The sequence below is a fragment of the Perognathus longimembris genome, chromosome 2 (genome assembly GCF_023159225.1).
Source record: "Perognathus longimembris pacificus isolate PPM17 chromosome 2, ASM2315922v1, whole genome shotgun sequence".
NCBI lineage: Eukaryota > Metazoa > Chordata > Mammalia > Rodentia > Heteromyidae > Perognathus > Perognathus longimembris.
This window is the reverse complement of record NC_063162.1, coordinates 30,468,878-30,489,494: the sequence shown is the minus strand read 5'-3', so window position 1 is coordinate 30,489,494 and position 20,617 is coordinate 30,468,878.

Genomic DNA, 20,617 nt, shown 5'->3' with positions numbered 1-20,617 from the left:
CCTAACAGATGGAACAGGGTGAGAGAGTGTCAAATGGTTTGAGGACCATTCATATGGAAAGGAAACAGATGATGGATTGCCATTTCTGGGATTCTACCTTTTTCACTGGCAAAGAGGACCTTTGAGAGCAACCTAGGATCACACTGATCTCTTATCTTGAGGAAGTACATTATGTTGCACAATACAACCTAGCATCAAGGTTCAGCTGGTCTGAGACTGAATCAAAGTAAGATGTTTGGACCAAACTGTGTTCAGCTCTGGGGAACCCTCAAAGAAATAGAGAAGAGTCTGGTCTAAACTCTATGAAGGACAGCACAGACCTAGAATCAGAACTCTTAACTTAGTAAACTATCACAATCTACCATGTAAGGAGTGCATCCTGAGGGTTTAGTTACAAAGCTATTGTGCTTAACTTGGTGCTTAACTTCCTCTACCTTATCCTGCATTTATTTCTCCTGACTCCACCCCCTTGCATCTCCACCTCTACTTTTTCCTCTTTCCTATCATGGGACTCTATTTGGATTTTGGACTTTGACTTCTTTTCTCTGACAAGATATTAGTAGCCTTATTTGACACACTAGTCTTTGCATAAACACTCACCGCTTCTTCAACAGGCCCCAGAGGCAAGTTCCATTCTGTAAATGTAGTTGGGAAAGAGCAGTTTTGAACATTGTACTTTGGACTAGTTCCATTGACCTTGGACAGTTACACTCCTGGATCATTCAACATATATTTGACAGAGCAACATTTGTTAGACAATGCTCTATGGCCACTAGTCCCATAATATATTCTGGGCACCAAATAAGTTTGAAAAATGACATATGTCATATTGTAGTCTTGAAGATATACCATGAATATGATCATAAGTCTTAGAAGTCCTGCTACCAATGAAGCTTCAAAACCAGAAAGGTTTGTCAAACTCACATGGCACTATATGTATAAAATTCTGCAGAACAGTATCCATAGAACGAATTTGGAGAAATGTTATTACAAAACATGGCTTGTGTTAGGATTTTCTATAAGCTATATGCCAACAGAGAGTTGCCAATAGTCACCAGGTCAACCTTAAAATGAAAAGTACCTTGAAAAAAAATTTAATGTTGACACAATCCCATGACTGAACAACAGTCTTAAATTAATAGGAGATTCTCTTTATGATGATCTTGCAAGAAAAGTACATAGATACTAATGTATGGCAATTTTCCTCCAAAATATTATTCAAAGATGAGTTTGTCTTGGGAAATGAGAATCAAAACATACTGAATATATCTTCATTATAAATGCACAAAAAATGTAAATATCTTTGTACTCCTTACCATGACCCGATTATAACAATGTTGGTTCTTAGAATTAGTGACTTTCTCATCAAGATTCAGCTATTTTGTCAGTAATAATTGCACCTTCACAATCATTCAGTTACTAAAATCTAGTTGCCCCTGATATTGTAATCTGAGGGGAGAGAAATGCACAGTGGTGGGGGTAGGGGATGAGTGGGAGAGTTTGGACTGACTGGAATCATGTTGCTGTGATGGAGTATAACTACATCTTCTAAGATTACAATCTTTAGATATTCAACTCTACTCAACATGCAAAATACAAGGGGGTGGAAACATTGAATACATGAGAAACATAATTTCATAGTGCTAGTTACTTGCTGCCCACTACATTGGGTATGAGTATGTGATTGAGGAAGAATCAATGACAGCTGTGCATCTGCTTAGCCCCCATTCCCATGAACATGCCACTGCATGGAGATGATTGCCGTGATTGTTGATTCACATTTCTCATTTACCATATCTTCCCAATACAACCTAGCCTCGTCAATTGGCCTCAACCACAGAAATCAGTTATTTGATCATTTGAACTTACTAAGAAATTTGTATCTGATAGAGGAATTTGCAAGCATAATTTGACTATATGCCCTTGTTACCCTGTGCACAAGGTTTATAGCCAACTTCTATGAGAGGAGACATTGCCAAATGGAGGCATTGTGCTTTCCTAATGCCTCGGATTTCCATCTTTTTCCTTTGGCTCCGCTTGTCCAGCAGGAGATTTGTGGAGAAGCAGAAAATGTACTAATATTCTTTCCTGGAACTAGGGTAGAGTTATGGTGAGCATAGAAAGTTGGAGCCACTTTTTTATTCATTTATGGCACATAAAAAATAACATAATAACATCAATTGCTTTACATGGCTGCAGGAATAGAATTGGAAGAACATGTGGTAAACTGTTCCCACAGTCATATAATTTTTGAATTAACTGTTATGTCTAAGAGCTGGAATCGTACAACTACACTTCTTTGATATTGTGTAGAACTCTTCATGGAAACTGAAATAAATATTTAATTTCCTTAATAAAAATAAACAATAATAATAACATACAGTGGCCGACCTATGGTGATTTGACTTGCAATTTTTCAACTTCACAATGGTACAAAGGCAATACAGGCTCAGTAGAAAATGTGCTGTGAATTTTGTCTTTTTCTGAGCAACTGGTATGTAGCATGATTACACTCTTGCAATAAGGGGCAGTGGCATTGAAATCCAGGTTCTAGGGAGCTATGTGATTGTGAGGGTGAACAATGCTCTAAAACTACAATGCTTGTGTTAGCAAACTAACAATCTCTAGATGAGAGGTACTGTGTTTCTGATGTCCACTATCTTCCATTTACAATGGCTTGATTTTGATGTTACTCTGTTGTAAGTCAAGGGATAACTGTATTTGTCTAGCACTTTGAAAATGTTAAACTGATTTAGAGCTGTTCATTCGAATGTATCTGCTTATAATAGGCAAACAGACTATAGTGACTTTGAAATATATGGGGTTGTCTACATGTAACAATTAGTCATAAGTACAGACTTTTTCTAATTATTATATGAACTGAAAATGATATGATTTTATTAATTTATTTATTGATACTGTAAAGGTGATATGCAGAGAGGTTACAATTACATGACTTTGTAATGAACAAATTTCTTTTTGAACAGTGTCACCTCTTCTCTCATTTTCTCTCAGTTTTTCCCTCCCAACCTCTACTTCCCCACAAATTGTATAGTATATTTTCACCACAGTGTCTAGTGAGTATCACTGCTACACTGTTTCACTTTTGAGAATATGATATGGGTACTGAACAATTTCAACTACAAGGTTTCTTTGCACTGATGCACATAGGTTTATTCCTAGGCAGAGAATTTAGGAAGATTTGGGGTGTTATTTGAATTTACCAGCTGCATGTTTCCTCATTAAACAATGTAAGAAAGAACAATAACTGAAGTCTATCTTCTGATGGTGCTCCACTGGGAGAAGGCAGTAGAGAAGGCTAAGGAGCCAGGATACAAACACTTAGATGAATAATGGACACATCCTACCATGGCTGAGGTATCCCTAAAGAAGCTCAAATAGTAATGTGATTCTCTTCCTGAATTCCACTGAGTAGAATACCTGATGGTCATTGAGAAGGAAATCCCTCTCTTCTAATTTTAGTCTTTGTGCTAGAAAACAAAGTAATGAAATTCACCCTTAGGTCCATGCCCAGAACCATCACAAAGACCTTAACTTTCATCATTTCTTCTATCATCCCCCTATTTCCCTTGTCCTTTTTATTACACAGAGCTCTGTATAATAGGGCTCTGTATAGTAGGGATTGTAAAGTGGAGTTGCAAGAGGACAAAGGCTCCTTTTGCTGAGGGAGCATCAAGAGTTCCTCTTCGGACAGGCAAGCGTTTGCTCTGTAAGTCTGCTCTTATTTAGTGCTGCTGGCAGAGTAGAGCCTGGCTCACTTTTCACCTTGATAGATTTTGCTTTCTGCTGTCTCTGCATGTCTCTCTTCACTGAACATCTATGATATTATCTCTGTTATTTCTTCAGACACAATTATCCCCCAAGCCTTTAGGCAGAAATTCAGGCAGCTACTGTTCTGTCTCCGGCCTTTTTTGATGATTGATCAAATTTGTCTTTGTGTTTCAACTTGGTTTGAACTTGTTCCCTCCCCTCCACTCCCCTGCCCCGTGCTTTCCAATTGTTGCTATTTCAGGGATTGTGTTGTGTCACTAGGAGGAGCTCAAGGGCATGTTGTGATCCTTGAGGATTTGTGGACAGGAGTGTAGATGACATGCATGACAGTCAACAGAGGGGTAGCAGGAGGTGTAAAGGCAAAGATCTTAAGAGGAAGGAAAGGAAAAGAACAGGAAGGCACATCAGCCACTCATTGAACACACTGGAGTCAGCTGCTGTGTGTGAGCATGAGGATGGAGAGACAAGCTGAATTCTCCTAGTCCAGCCCCAAAGAAATCACATGCTACCAAAATCAGACAAAATCCTCTGACTTCAAGTTTCTATGGAGATGAAAAGCAAGGATTCTTGGGAGTGTGGTTAGAATAATTTCTTTTCAGTCTAGCAACTGCTTTCCGACCTTGTACATGTTTCTAAAATCTCTGTTCCATCTAGGAAATGGTATTAATGATTCACCACTGTTTTGTGAGGATTAAGTGAGCTACAAGTACAATGCACTGAGTAAATCAGCAGGTATAGTTGTCCATCCCAAACCAAGCTATTGAAAGTAAGCATGGAGAAAGGAACCCCAAATTTCCTTTCTTTAGGTTTTTTGAGGTCTTTCTTGCTATGCCATAGGGTACTCCTCTGTCCCCTATATCTGGGCTCTGTGCTAAGAATAGAACTCATTAAAGCAAATCCCCTTGTGATGAGGAAGGTGTAGAGAGGAGAGTTCCTAGAAGCATCTATTGACAGTATTCCCAGAAAGCAGGAAGTGGAGCCCTTGCAGTCAACCAACCAGCTGAGGGTTTGTTTTGTACTTCTGATTATGCATTTTCATGATCCAGAAATTGCCTAAATGTTTTAATTATGTTCCTTTCATTGTATTTTAATGAGCTAATGAATTCTTTCACCCACTCCTTATCTTACAATGGGCCAATAATTATAACACCCAGAAAATCTTTCTGTAAATTGCCAGGAATCAAAATTCAATGGAACTCTTTCTTGGGAGGTAAAAATGAATGTGCTAATTTTGTTATTTAACAAGCATCTTTGAACACCCACCATGTGGTAAGCACGGCACAGGAGGGAAGTGAGAAAGAAAAGAAACAGAAGACTACCTTAGTTTTACTTTAGAAAATAAATCATCTCTGTCATCTCATTCCTTCATGCATTTCTTGAGTCACTATTAGTGAACACACATCACGTGGCAGGTGCTCTATTGGGCCCATGGCGATGGCATCTGCCCAAAGCATAAAAGGAGTGGCGTAGATTAGAACTAGATGAGCTTGGGGTGAATGGGGCCAAATCAAAATGACTTTGTGCAGGAAAAAGGTTTAGAAGAGCCATTAATTTTAAGCAGAGTGGAACACAGGCAGATTTCCATGTTACATAAGTGACTGGCTATTAGGAGGAAAATGAATTAGAGGAAGGGTGACTTGCTGGTTAAGGTGACACTATTTTGGTTTTACAGCTGAAAATAAAGGCAGTGGGAATGGAGATGCATAGTAGATACTGGAGGATTCCTTTGTTCATTTTTCCTCTTTTCTAAGAGATTTCAGCATAGATCCAGTAGATTTGGTATTTGCTAAATAGGGGCTGCTTACTGTTTGTAGTTGGGCATTCTTTTCTATATTTACATATTGTGGAAGGAGCAAGGGAGTCCCTGAAGACACTCATTCATGACGGGTTTTATTCTCACGACTTAATCCCTCCCCAAAGTCCTACCATCTAGTTCCATCAAAATAGGGCTTGTGATGCTTGTTCTCAGGTTCTCTGATTCAGGCAGGCCAAAGAAATGTTAGGAATGGTGAGTATGTATGGTCTCGCTGCTCTATTCGTGATCTCATCATCAGCAACAGCACACTGTTCAAAGGCTTACATTCTGTCCAGCACCATGCCAACAAACACCTCACCGTGCAGTAAAGGTACCTGCCTTTTACTTCAACTAGACGAAAGTGGCATGTGTTCAACTATAGCCACACAAAGTCCATGTATACACAGTCTGTCTCAAGGCTATATGCAAGATTACCTAAGGTAGCACATATGTACATGACTTGGGTTTACATGAATATGCTGAGTCAGCTTGGTATGTGTGGGTCCAAAGGCCTCTAGATATTAAAAGTGAGAAATCCTGACTCCATTTACCCTTCAGGGATTTGATTTCAACATACACATGTGCAGGAACACAAACATCTAGTTTATAAAGTATTATTACTTCTGTTTCTTACACTAAAGTAAATTAACTTAAAAAGAATACCCCAGTCAAAAAAAAGTCCCGTGCAATTCATACAATTCCTGCCTGGCTCTGGGCTCTGACTATCCTCGTCAATTCTGCCATTTTTGGCAATGCCCTCAACAAGCTTTCACAAGGCAAGTTTCTATTGATTAGCTCACCAAACCAGAGAAATTATGACTCATGTCTCAGAAAGCTGGCTGCTTCTGTGACATAGCAATCCATCAACACTCTCTCTGGAGATTCCCACCTCCCTCCACGCATCTTCAGAGAGAAATGTGAGAGAACTGAGATAAGGAATCTGCCCTGGGAGCTGTCCTCTGCTTTTCTGACAGCTTTAATTGGCATCTGAGCTGCAGCAGGGTATAGGAAGGAGGAGAGGCTTTGTAAACTGAGTTGTGTTCAGGGGCGTGTAATAGTAAATCTTGTTAGAGTCACTTATATATTTCAAAACACTTTTATTTGCTTCTCTTCACAGAAGTCTATAGGTAGTTAGCATGATGGCCTACTAAGAAGATTGATGCCTTTCTAGCTTTATTTTCTGTGTGTTCCATGTTTCCTTCTTTTCCAGAAAAGCCAGTGGCAAGCTTACATTCCTCGTAGAAAGATGAGCTGGCTACAGATTTCCACTTGTATTTCTTTACCAGAACTATGACCTAGAAGCACTATTAGCTCCAAGGACTGAAGTGATATGTGTTTTATTCTCCATTTCCAATTTTCTATTTCTTTATTGAGAAAATGGAAGTGTAATGAATTGTCTTTTCTGATCAATAAGCCTAACATCTCAAATAGAGGTGATGCTCATGAAGTAGGGGATTTTGCAAGTATAAAGAGCCAAAGGATGAGGTTACATTCAATGAGATACACAGTTGTGATCCATCTGCATATGTACCCACATATAGCTGAGAGACCAACTATTCTATATGATGCAACAAAAGAAATAGTCTCTTTTCTATCTTGATTCCTTTACCTCTTAGGAAGATACCTTAGAAGCATTACTATGAAATATTTTGTCTTTTGAAATTTATCTCCTGATTTCTAATAACATGTTTCCATGGATGTCTACTGATATTAATATGTCTACTGCTACCTAGTAATATTTTAGTCTTAGTATTTATTGATGCACTACTACTACTCCTATCAAAAATTGAATATGAAAAGGGAGGATTTTTGCTATCTTACATTCTGCCTTCCACCATACCCACCCTCTTCCTGTTCCCAATATAGTTGTATCATTGAGATTAAATCATTATTCACCATTAACCTTATTATTCAGAGCTGAGTCATGTAATTTTTAGCATGATTAAATTTTGTTTTGGCTAAAGTTAAAATGATTAAACTTTGTTTTGACTGAAGTTAATAATTGCCTTTTTTGCTGTTTTGAATATATCTGTGGCTAATACATACCAAATTCTCTACTAAAGGTATAAATATCCCCACAGATTAAAATATTCAGCTGGCTCTTGCTATCTTTTTCTCTTAAAGCTCTTTGTCCCTTGATTTGAATCTGTACTGCTACAAAATATTCATCTCTGCAGACTCTTCTGCCCTGCTGGCATGGGAATTCTGTTCAATACTCTACTGGGTAGAATCCCTGGTTTGGGACTCTCCCATGTGTTTTCTTTTTTTTTAATTTTTTTTCTAAATAACTACTCATTTATTGTCAAAGTGATGTACAGAGGGGTTACAGTTTCATATGTAAGGCAGTGGGTACTTTTCTTGTACAATTTGTTACCTCCTCCCTCATTATTCCCCCTCCCCCCTCCTCTTTCCCTTCTTCCCCCATGAGTTGTTCAGGTGGTTTACACCAAATGGTTGTTTTTGTTTTTTTTTTTCAAATTTTTATTATCAAACTGATGTACAGAGGGGTTCTCCCATGTGTTTTCTTAAGTTTATTTTTATGTTTTGGCTTTTTGAGACAAAGTCTCACTATGTAGCCAAGATTGGCCTCTAATTCACTACCCTGCCCCCGCCTCCTGAGGGCTGGGATTATAGGCATGGGGCATTTCATCTGGTTTGTACTTTCATTTTTTTATGTATCATATCTCATATTATTTTTCCTGAGAAAGGGGTTTGGGGAAGCAAGCTTTCTGAAAGTTTGCATTATGTAAAAATGTTCTTTTCTTACCTTAACAGTTAATTAAAATTGGGCTGAATAGAGAAATTTATTTCTATCTTGCTCTTGAAGGCTTTAAATGTATAGTGCCATTCATTGTATTCTCTACGGCCAGTCTTCCTAGCTTCTTGCATTGAAACCAAAAAAAGCCTGATGGAATTCTGGTCACTGATGGTTTCATGAGATTATTCTTTCCGCTTTTGAACACTCTCACATTCTGCTTTGTACTCTAAGTGTATGAATAAGAATCTTCTTTTGTGTATTACTTATAAATGGGTTGAAACATGTTTTTTTTTCAGATTTTCTTTCTCTCCCAGTTTTATACGTAGCTTTCATGTGGAGCAGTTTCTTAGTGTTTTTGATTCTTAGATGTCCAGTTATGTTTAAGATTGACATTCTGCAGAGCTTAGAAACAGTGCATAGGTGTGCACACATAGGGGTGGGGAGTGGGTTGGCTTTCTTATTGGGTTCTCAAGCATAGACTTGCTGTCTTATTAGGGAAACTTAAATATCAATGCTGGTAGACTTTTTTTTTTTTTAACCTGGTCACTTAGGTTGCATGCTTTCTGCACCTACCTGGGGTATAGTTTGGCCACCAGTATTCTGTGAGCACAGATGGCAAAAGCACTTAGCTTTTTACCATTCTGCCACCTAACTGTGATTATTTTGGAAGATCACCTTTTCCCTCATCTGTGCCTTGCTTCCACATGTAACCTCTGTAGAAGAGAAAATTCCCAGTTTTCTGTGAGGGGAGGAGGTATGGTTGGCTGAATGGCTGTTAGGTTAGGAGATAGCATCTAGGAGACCTTAAATATTATTATGAAATGTTTGGAACACTAACAGGATATAAATAACAATAGAGTTAAGGTTCTATAAATATGCTTGTCAATTGTTTAGAACAGAAACTCCCATGAAATTCACACATACAAACACATACAAAAAACTAGAGCACATTAATTACTACACTCGCAAATACATTTTAATATGAGTAAATGTCATATTTTTATGGAGAAGAGCTAAAGCTTATTCCTCTAAAATAAGGAGTAAGGCAGGGAGGTCCACATTTCTATTTCTATTAAATACAGCTCTGGAAGTTCTACTTGAGTAATTGTATGAGAGAAAAGGCATCCAAACCATATTAGAGGATACCCTCCAGCCCCAAACGAAACAAAATCTTGCCATTTGGTATAAGATGAATGAAATCAGAGGACATTATATTTAGTGAAAAATCTAGACAGAGAATGAAACACACTATATGGTATCACTTAGAAAATCAGAACTCAGAACCAGAAAGTAGAATGATTGGTTAGCTGAGAGATGTAAGGAAACAAACAAAATATAGTTGTACAAAGTGTTCAAAGTTTCACTTATAAATCAGTTCATGAGGCTCTAATTCAGAATATGAAAACATTAGGTAATGTTGCTGTATACTTTCTGCTTGCTAAAGAGCATATCTTAAGAATAAACTATGTGAGATGAAGATGTATTAACTTGCTTGTGGGAATCATTTTACAATGTACATGACTATAAAACCATCACACTATATGCTTTAAATCTACACAATTTTGTCAGTTATTCTCCAGTTAAGTTGGAAAAAGGGAGTGACCTATGTGTAGGTGTTTGTATTTCTTCGTGTGAATATATTCCATTTTATCACATCTTTCTTTGCCACAGTTCAGTACTAAAGATGATGCGAGAAACACAGATGTGAAAAAGATAGTTCATTAAGCTTGAGGTCTTCAAAATCCAGAAGATAATTTATGGTCTAGAGGAGATGACTTCAACTTAAGAAAAACTTGGGACATTGTCGTTGTGGAGGCACAGTTACAAGGCCATCTTGAAAATACACTGAACACTTCCCACTTCCTTGCTTGTAACTATTATTATGCTTGATTCTCCAATGTAGGGCCAGAAATCTAGAAAGAAAGCACTCTGTGAGAAACACCAAAGGAGAAGTGACTGTACTGCCTTCATTTGGAAAATGCTATTTCCAACACATCTACGAAGTGCAGCATAAAATGCAGTTGTAGTGGGCACCCTCCCTTCTTGGCACATATTTGGATTACTGTATATGCAGATGATTCTGGATTCATTTTAAAAAGCTTCTCTCCCACCACCCCACCCTCTACTGGACTAACACTATCAGGTTCTGGTCCTCAGAAAAATCTGAGTTTAGGAGTGTTATGTGTTACAATGTAGTAAGTTGGGACACAGAAGATGTGTCCTCAGAAACTCCCAGTGTGCAGTTCAGCATGCATAGATTTCAATGAGGTTTCAGCTAGCTTGTTTGTTCTCTCACTCCTTTGTGCTTAGGATAAGATACTTTCTCTTTCAAGGAAGGCTGTCACTTGTAGGGAAGAGTGTGTCTTTTAAAAAAGTTTAATTCTAAACTGAAATCGTTGAAACACCTCTTATGTTTTTGAGAATTATAGAATTTTGCTTCTTGCTGACATATTCAATCTTTGGAGTTAGCCCTAAGCAACCCCCTCATAAAGGAAACATATCCTTCTTTCCTTTACTTCCAATTATCTTTGGCTTTTATTTCAATAGTAGCTATGTAGTCCAGATGGCTTCAAAACAGTCATGGATAAACTTTCAGACAAGAACAACAACCACCACGAAAAGCTCATGATATTTTGACTCCCATCAATATAATAGCATTGAAGAATAAAAGAACAGTTTTTCAAAGGGAACACTTTTAACAGTATGGCAACTCTTCAGTTTTATACAGAGGAACTCTCGAAATTACCTAGCAAGTATTTATTGTGTGCCTGATACTTGCTCAGACAAACTGTGCTAGGATTCAAAGAGGTGGGAGTTTTGGCCCCATGTCTCTAGCGTATGCTTCCAGCTAGGGAGACAATCATATTTTGAAATAAAAACATTTTATGGCAGGTAGGAAAATACACAAAGCTTTTCCCCCTATTCTTAGAAACCCCTTTTAGCAATTTATGATTGAGAAAATGTAACCTTACGGATCAAAGAGAAACTGAGGAATTTTTGGTAGCTTTTTCTTTCTTAATACTAGACCAATGTTGCATAAACGAAGACCAGAAAGAGCCCTGCCCTATATCTATTTCCTCTAGGTGAGCACCATAAAACAAAGAGAAAAATGTTAATCATATTTGTAATTTTAAACCTCTCTCCTTCCCTTTCTCCCTTTCTCCCTGTCTTCCTCCCACCCCTTCCTTCTCCTTCCTTCCTTCCTTCCTTCCTTTCTTTGTCTTTCCTTTCTTTCTCTTTCTGTGCTATAGCCACCCTGAGCTAGCTCCTTTCTGTTTTTTTTTTTTTTTTTTTGGCCAGTCCTGGGCCTTGGACTCAGGGCCTGAGCACTGTCCCTGGCTTCTTCCCGCTCAAGGCTAGCACTCCGCCACTTGAGCCACAGTGCCGCTTCTGGCCGTTTTCTGCATATGTGGTGCTGGGGAATCGAACCTAGGGCCTCGTGTATCCAAGGCAGGCACTCTTGCCACTAGGCTATATCCCCAGCCCGAGCTAGCTCCTTTCTATCTTGTACCTTTGTCATTGCTATTCTCATGCCTAGAATTCTCACTCCATTTGACTATTGAACATATGTTCATTTTGGAAATATGAGATTAAAAAATTAATTCCCTAAAAGGAGATGTCTTGCTTCAAAGACTCTTTTATTAACTCTAATTTTTATTTCCTCAATAATTTATATTTACTCATTTTCTTTTCATCACAATTGCATTAAACTATTATGTAATTAGCAGTTTCAGCCCTCCTAGCTTATTAGTTTCCTAAAACTGGTGTAACAAATTGATACAAACTTAGTGGATTAAGATAAAACAAATTGACCCTTTTGCTGTTCTGAAAGCCAGAAGTCTGAAAACCATTTCATTGGGCTGAAATCAAGGTGTTGGCAGGTTGCTTGCTTCTGAAGGCTTGCTTATGGAGCAACTGTTTCCTTGACTTTTCTACATTGTGGGGGTTATCAGTGGTTTCTGACCCTTTCCTTGTATCACATCAATTTTTTGTTGCCATATCTTTTTCTCCTTTCTCTTTTTTATTTCTTTTTTAAAATTTTATTTATTTATTGTCAACGTAATGTATAGAGAGGTTACAGTTTCATGCGTAAGGCAGTGAGTACATTTCTTATCAAACTGGTAATCTCCTCCCTCATTTTTCTCCCACCTTTCCCCCCAATTCCTTCCTCACCCCCCGCCCCCCGCCCCAGCTCTGAGTTGTGCAGTTGTTTTACAGCATATTGTCTTGTAAGTACTGCTGTTGCATTGGTTCGCCTTTTGCCTTTTGTCTCTCCATTTTGATGTTCCCTTTCCCTTCCCTAGTTTAGAAAAATGTAACAGAATCAGTTACAGTGACATCAGGGGTAAAACCATGGGGAAGACAAAATAAAAAGGCATAATTTTACATGGTACATTGAAAATATCAACAACAAAAATAAACCACTTATTTCCAAAGGTTGGGGTTCATTTTGCTTAGCATCATCTTATGTGTGTATATGTACATATAGGATCCCAGTCATAATATTGAGCTCATTTGGATAAATTGGGATATTCTACCAATCTCAAAAAACTTAACATTTTCCATTTATTCTGGAGATCAGGATACGACCTTTTCAGGGAGATTATTCAGCCCACTGTGGGAATGTAGATTACATACAGACTGGAGTTAAATCTCTAATATGCACTTGAAGATTTGCAGAATGGCAATGCTATTTCTTGCCACCGAGACATTTGTGACAAGTTGTCATGGAGGATTTTCTATAAGTTCTTTATGGAAGAAGAAAAATGACTTAACAGAAAATGATAAGTCTTAAAAGCTAAGCATTTGCAATATGCCAGGAATTTAACTATGAATGTTACAAGATATTACTTCCTTTAATTTTCATAAAAGCCTTCTTAAGTGGGTATTCCTCTGCTCATCTTGTTTCATTTGAAGAAACTGAGGCTTAGAGAGAATAGCAGACACTTGCTCAAGTTCCTGTGACAGATCTGTGAAAGAATTAGCACTTAATCCATGCCCTCCTGAGCCTTAAGCATATTGTTTTCTCATTATTTCATGTGGATGAGTCAAGTGGAAGACACAGTCTGTCTCTTCTCATGTTAGCTAAAGGAAGTATTATTATTTGAGCCCATGACTCACTCATGTTATTTGTGAATGGGTATTCTTTTGTACTCATTCAAAGTCAAAAGGCCTTTCTGGTCATATGTTTTGTTGTGTTTATTGATACAATTCTGATTTTATTTTTCAACCACGGGTCTTGAACTCTGGGCCTGTGCAGTGTCCCTGAGCTCTTCAGCTCAAGGCTCATGCTCTACCACTTTGAGCCACAGTGCCACTTCCGGTTTTCTGGTGATTAATCAGAGATAAGAATCTCCTGGATTTATGTGCCCAGGCTGGCTTTGAACCACAATCCTCAGATCTTAGCCTTCCTCGTAGCTATGAATACAGGCAGTCCTCATTTTTTAAAAAGCATTTTTAGAAAGAAGCTGGAGATACGTAATTTTGTTTCTGCTGTTAAATGTTTTCTTTCTTCTTCTTTTTTTGCCCATTCTGTGACTTTAGAAGCTCTTGGTTGCTTAACTTGTCTGTTGTCTGCTTAGCTTGTTGTTGCTTATGAGGCTGGAGTTCTACTACTTGAACCATATCTCCAGCTCTATTTTTTTTCTATCAAATGAGGTTCTTTTGTCAGAAGTATTCCCAGATGGGAATAAAAACTCTGGTTTCTTAACAAACAAGCAAGGAAGACTGAATGGGTCACTGAGCCACAGATGGCAGGAAGCGTGGTCACTACCCTCATCACCAAGAATGCTTGCTGACTCTACTTGGAACAATGACAACATCCCATCTGTCTATCTAACAACCAGAACCCAGGGTAAGACCCATCTTGGAACCTTGCCCATTTGTTCAAGAATATGGCTAACACCCAAATACAGTTTCTAACTCTCCCACAGGGAAAAGAGAGCTATCAAAACATCCCTTTGCATTTTTTTAAATTAAAAATTGCACGGTTTTCCCGATTATAACACCATTATATTGCTATAGTGTAGGTAAAGTCCCAAGTGTCTTGGACCCATGTGGTGTTATTGGACGATGGAGGATCCTTTAAACGGTGGAGACTAGTGGGAGGTCTTTGGGTCACTGGGAGTACACCCTTGAAAGGGATACTGGGTCCTTACTCTTTTCCCTCTGAACATTTTTTCTCCACTATGTATTCTAATCATGATGTGCTGCTGCAGGCCCAAAGAACAAGGCCAATTTATCGTGGGCTGAGACGTCCAAACCGTGAGCCAAGACAAAACTTTTCTCTTTATATGCTGATGATCTCAGTGCTTGTTACAGTTTTGCAAAGCTGACGAACACATGCATGTTTATTATAAAGGGAGTCAAATGTAGAATATTCCATTAATTAACTTAATTAATGTTTATGCTCATATACTTTCTTTCCCATATAATCCACTCAACAAGTAATGAAAAGCATGATGAAGGTCACCAAAATCAAAAGGCTTTGAGATCATGTAGTAAATCAACTTTTTCTTCGTATTGTGGGTTGGGTATAGCCTGCCATATAGGATAAGTTGTTTAAACAGATATTTGTAAAATTAGCCAAGTATTGCAGGATGAAGTTGGCCTACGGAGACAAGCATTTCATGTAGGATGACCTGAAAGTTTAAGGGCAGATATCAGAGAAAACAGCTTGTTTGTAACTGAAAAAAATGCCAGCAGAAAGTGAGTAGGATAGATGCATGAAATCAGTTTCAGAGTTAGCAGAAACAAGATTTTTTTAAGAGAATGCTGAGGATGATTTTTGAGAATTTTAGGTAGATAAATAACATGCCAACTCTGAAGTTAAAAATTACTGATAAAAGGGAGATATTAGTAACAAAATAGGAAGAAGGGAAGGAGGGAGGTAGTGGGGGAGGGACAGAGAGAAGAAAGAAACTTTTATAAGGAAAGTACTTTTCCGCCAAATCATTAATTCATCAATGCATTAGTTCATTCATGAGATCAGTGCCCTCATGATTCAATTACCCATGTGCCTCATTTCTGAACATCACATAGGGAAGCGAGCCTTTAACATATGAACTTTTGGGGAACATTTAAGATCCAAATCATAACTCATTGGAATGGTGCAGGTCAATACTTGCAGGAAGTTGAACATGTATAGAATGTGTATCACTTCTAGTAAGATTCTAGGGAAGAGGAGGGGCTCATTCTGGTTTACAATGTATAGCTTGAACTTTACAGAGCTCTGCCTAATAGGTATAGTTTCATCTGTGAGATTTAGTCTGTTTAAGAGTGGGGACAGGCAAGTGAGTTAGGGGAAGATTATAGAAAATAACAACAAGAATAGAATTACAGGGAAGTTCTGCATGCCAATTTGAAGGCAGTCATTACACATTTACTAGGGGAATCAATATGATCTATAATGTGACAAGTGTCCATTTTTCTGGAGGGGGTTAGCTGCTCAGGTGTCTGAGCATAGTGAATAGATCATGCAATTTATTAAAAATTAGGTAGTTTGTTAGAGCATAGTAAAAAAAAGAGAAAGAAAAGAGTATTTTATGGGTGTTATTAAAATTAGAGATGACCAATTACAAGTTGGAAAGGCACAGGATGACCAATTGGTAGAAATCCAATCAATGGACTGAAGGACACATGGAAGGTCACATTCAAAGAATGATTCAAGTGGGAACAGTTGGGAAAGCAAAAGAAAACTGTTAAAGAAGGAACTGTAGAATAATTTTTATGACAACCAAGTTATTTTCATGAAACTCAGTGGCTGGACTTTGAGAAAAGTCATGAGGAAAAAGGAGAGCAAGGATAAAGAGTGTTGGATCCGTCCTATGTGTGAATGTTAGAATCAATCAACAATATGGAAAATCTTGGTGTAGGAAGCAAGGCATTGACTTAGGTTTGTTTTATATTATGTCATAACATGTTAGTTATACTAAATTATAACATGCTAGCACAAGAGAAACCAAATGTAATACTCATTCAATTTTATTGACAATTAGAATCATTTCACTCATGTTGTAGAATTCTCATTTGACTCAGAGGCTGCCTGACTTCTGCATGAAGTATGTTACTGTTGATCTGAAAGAGGCAATATAGTTGTCGATAAAAGCTCATTTTTGAGTAAGTTAAGGCTATATTCAAATACTGATGGTATTGAGTAATATATCCTACTCTTTAAGTCTGGATTTTCAAATCAATAAAGATTCCCAATGCCAGGTTGATAAAGGTCCTGTCAGCATTGTTATGCCAAATGAAAGAGGTACCACATTGGTCATAGGACCTGGCATTTAACAAGTGCTTAATATATAACACATATTTCCTTATGAGCAGTCTTATCCAGGGAGATGCTAGCTTTGGGAATGGGGAAAAACTTGTGATCTTCCCCCATTGAATTTTGGTGGAGAAAAAAATCAGTTTCTAAATTATAATTTTGTGCAGAAGGACAAATGAACAAATAGTTTGCCAGTGATGGCAAGACACCTTGATCCCTAAATTTTGTTAGAATATGAAAATTTAATTCCATTCTGTGGTGATTAAAGTTCAGTCCTAGAGATAATTGCACCTAATTGTAATCTTGTTCTGAATAACTTTATAGAGATAAATGCAGCTAAACAATAAGGTTGATTACCCGAGGTTTACACCATGCAGTGATATGACAAAAATAGGCTGGAGTTCTTGGTTGAATATGGATTAGTGAATAAAAGGCAGGATTTCCCTGACACTCAAGAAATATATATATTTCTTCTGTTGCAAATTAGGCTGTCAAGTGTATAAATAGGTTAGTGACCATCCTAATCATATTGGATTACAAAATCCTGGATTTACTAGTTAAAGCCAGGATTATTGAATGTCTATTTGCCAGTAGCTTTCTAAGCAATGGCTAAGCCTTATAATCATTTTGATGTCCATTCTCCAGATGAGAAACTGAGACTTGGAGAGATTAAATGACTTGTTCAAGGCTAAAGGCAAGCCAGAAATCATGTATGTGTATGTCTTTAAAACTAGCTTATTCTTAAATTTTTTTTATTATTACTAAGATGATATACAGAGGGGTAATCATTTAATAATACCATTTATTTTTGTATCATCCTGCATCTAGGCACAGCATGGGTTCTGAAATTTCCTGAAAGAAATACGGATAGTAAGATTTCTTAGGAGACTATACTAGTCTTTACAGGCAACATAACTAGTAAGATGATGTGGATTTAAAGAAGGAGATATATTCTAAGTTACTAGTTTACACAACCATGAGGGCTGCCAAGTCGTACATTTCAAAGTCCCAAGTCCCAAGTGCTGAAATTAAAAGTTTTGTCCAATCTGGTAACAGATGGTTGAAAAAGATTTTTCAGCATTCAATTTACGTATCACTTTACTGCTCCCTTAACAAATTACCCCAAACTGCAGGACTTAAAACACCTTGACTTCATTATCTTATAGTTCTATAGTTCAAAAGGACAAAGTGAAGATATGCATAGAAGATATTCCTTTATGGATGATCTAGAAATCCATTTTCTTGCTTTCTTTTCCTTCTACAAGTTTCTCCCAACTTTGACTCAATCTTTCCTCTCCATCTTCAGACCTAGCAATAGAGAACATATTTTGCTTTATAACACATCATTCCTATTTCTTCTTTTAAGGTCAAGTCTCCCCGACTCTTTTCTACCTTTCTTCTGCAGGTTTGTCAATGCTTGTGTGTGTATAATAGTCACACCTGGATAATTTACTGTTTGTCTAGATTGAACAAGGCCTTGGGTTTAATCCTCAGCACTGTATAAAAATGATTCTGGATTTAATCACATACACATAAAATTACTCCTGTTCTTTAAAGGATTAAGATGCATATATCTTGGTGGGGGATATTATATGGCATTTCCTAACCCAAGAATGGATAAGGTGTCCCACTTGTGAGTCACCATAGATACTGCTCTAATTGTTTGTTGGCTTGTCCCCATGTGAATAAGATATTGTGCTGCTTAACGGTAAGCTTGTGTCTTCTTTGCCCTTGCATTCCCAGATTCTAGGATGATGATGTCCAATTTCAACATAATAGAGCTCCCTGCCACCTTACATTTTCTAGTGGCTACATTTAAGAAAAAGTTAAAACAAAAGGTAAAATTAATGTAAACACTGCATTTTATTTAATTCAATCTATATTACTTCAGCACTCAAGCAATACAAATTATGCATGAAGTATTTTACAAATGCTCTTTTGGGGGCAGGGATGGAAATCTTTGAAGTCTGACATGTATTTTTGCATACACAATCCATGTGTGTTAGGACTAGGTACAGCTCAAATGCTCATTGGTTACATGTGGCTGGTGGCTACTACCTGGCCCAATGCATCTCTAGCTCAGCCCTCAACGCAAAGCCATGTGTACATATGTCTGACAATGGATGCACACAAATCCAATGTGAATGCTCATACCTATAAGAGTGAGTGCTAATTTCAATGTACATTCCTGCATCGGACTTAATCTTCATTAGAGTTCATATTAAAATCAAAAAGAAATTCAAACACCTTGTCAACTAAATCTATTTCAGTTTCTAATGTGGCAACCTGAAAGGCTTGGATCAGGCACTGCCATCCTGTGATGAGAGAGTATCCAGTACAGTCAACATTACTTTGAGTTCTTTCTGGGCTCCTAGGAATGGGAGGTAATTAGCTTGTGAAGCAAAGAACATCTTTTCCCAACATTTCTAGAAGTTCGCTTTTGCTTTCATGTATAGTTCCTTTAAACTATCATCCCCAAACTGCAATTTAAAAACTGACCCTGCTAACTCTGGTCTTCCAACTCTCTTTGAAGTCATCCAACAGTCTGAACATAAAGCACTTATTTTCACAGTCCTGTCACCGGAAAATAAACACACATCCCTCCTGCAGGGAGACCTAGACTCTGAGCAGGGTCTTCCAAACAAAGAAAGCTGTCTGGTATCCAAGGCTCTCATCTCCATCAAGATGCGGGTGTGTGTGTGTGTGTGTGTAAAAAAGGCACTGGAAACTCCTTAACACATGAATACATTTCCTGACTTAACAATGCTTATGTAAAGTTCTCTCATTTGAGCTTCCAAACAAGGAACTATGACTTAGAAGGATTTTAAACTATAATGAAAACCAAATAATTGTTCCCTTGTCATCAGAGGGTTAGAAAATTGCAAGGCCATGGAAGTCTGTGTGCAGATAGAAATGTATAAGACAAAAAGAAAAAGTAGAACCAATAATTCTTTCCTGCTTCTGATTCTGCTTATGTGTGTACTGCTGGACAGAGGCAGATAAGTCTTGGCAGATGTGCATGGAGAACCAGAGAGGAAGGTTTACTACTAAATAAGCTTTCTTTTTGGCTACTGGAAGCTGACAATTTATTTGTCCAACTTTCATTCATTGTAATCCTAAAATGGGCCAGAATCTCATCCACTTGAACATTCTGAAGTTTTGATAGAAAACGAAAGATTTGGATTATTAATTCAGAAGTTGATGCTTCAAATATATTTTCCTCCCCAAGTCAGCGAATTGAATAATATTGAAATGGCCAAACAAATTGAATCCATCTTGTCAATGATGTTTACCCTGAGCTTATTTTGTGGAGTGCTTAGCTGCAATATTTGTATTATGACCATTGCCAGATCATCCTCTCAGTTTAAATATACAGCTCTGGAATTGAAAAGAGCTCTCTTTTATCATGCCCAAAGTGAATACAAATGGTAAATTCTATAATGAAGCAAAATGGCATGGGGAATGGGGTAAACTGACACTATCTATGTTTATTGATCACTTATGGCAGCCTTTTCCTCATGGGGATAGCACCAGCTGATTCTCTGCAAAGAGTTTTGCATACATATTCCTTTAATGATTACATTTTTAGAAAAAAATTCACATTTCAGCTGCACAAAATTGAATCACTTGTTACTCGAAGTTTGTTGAAAGCTATCATTCATCCATGTCTGTCTGTCTTTTCATGTCTTTACTTTCCTTTTATTAATCAGTCTTTCATCTTTTCCAATCATTGTGCTGTTTAACTTGTATAAGTGTTATGATGGCAAACATCTTATCCTGGTTCATTTTTTATATGCAATATGACTACCCCATCATTTACATATGTGTGAATTGAATTACTGGTTATGTCAATTGTGTTGCATGTTCTTCTCAGGTTAAACCATGTTTGAGGTTGGCTAGCATGCCAGGTAAGGTGGGGCTGGATGGAGGTTACATTTATTCATAGACCTTGGTTCATCAGTTTCATCACTAGCAGTAACAATGTCAATGGTTCCTAGCCTAA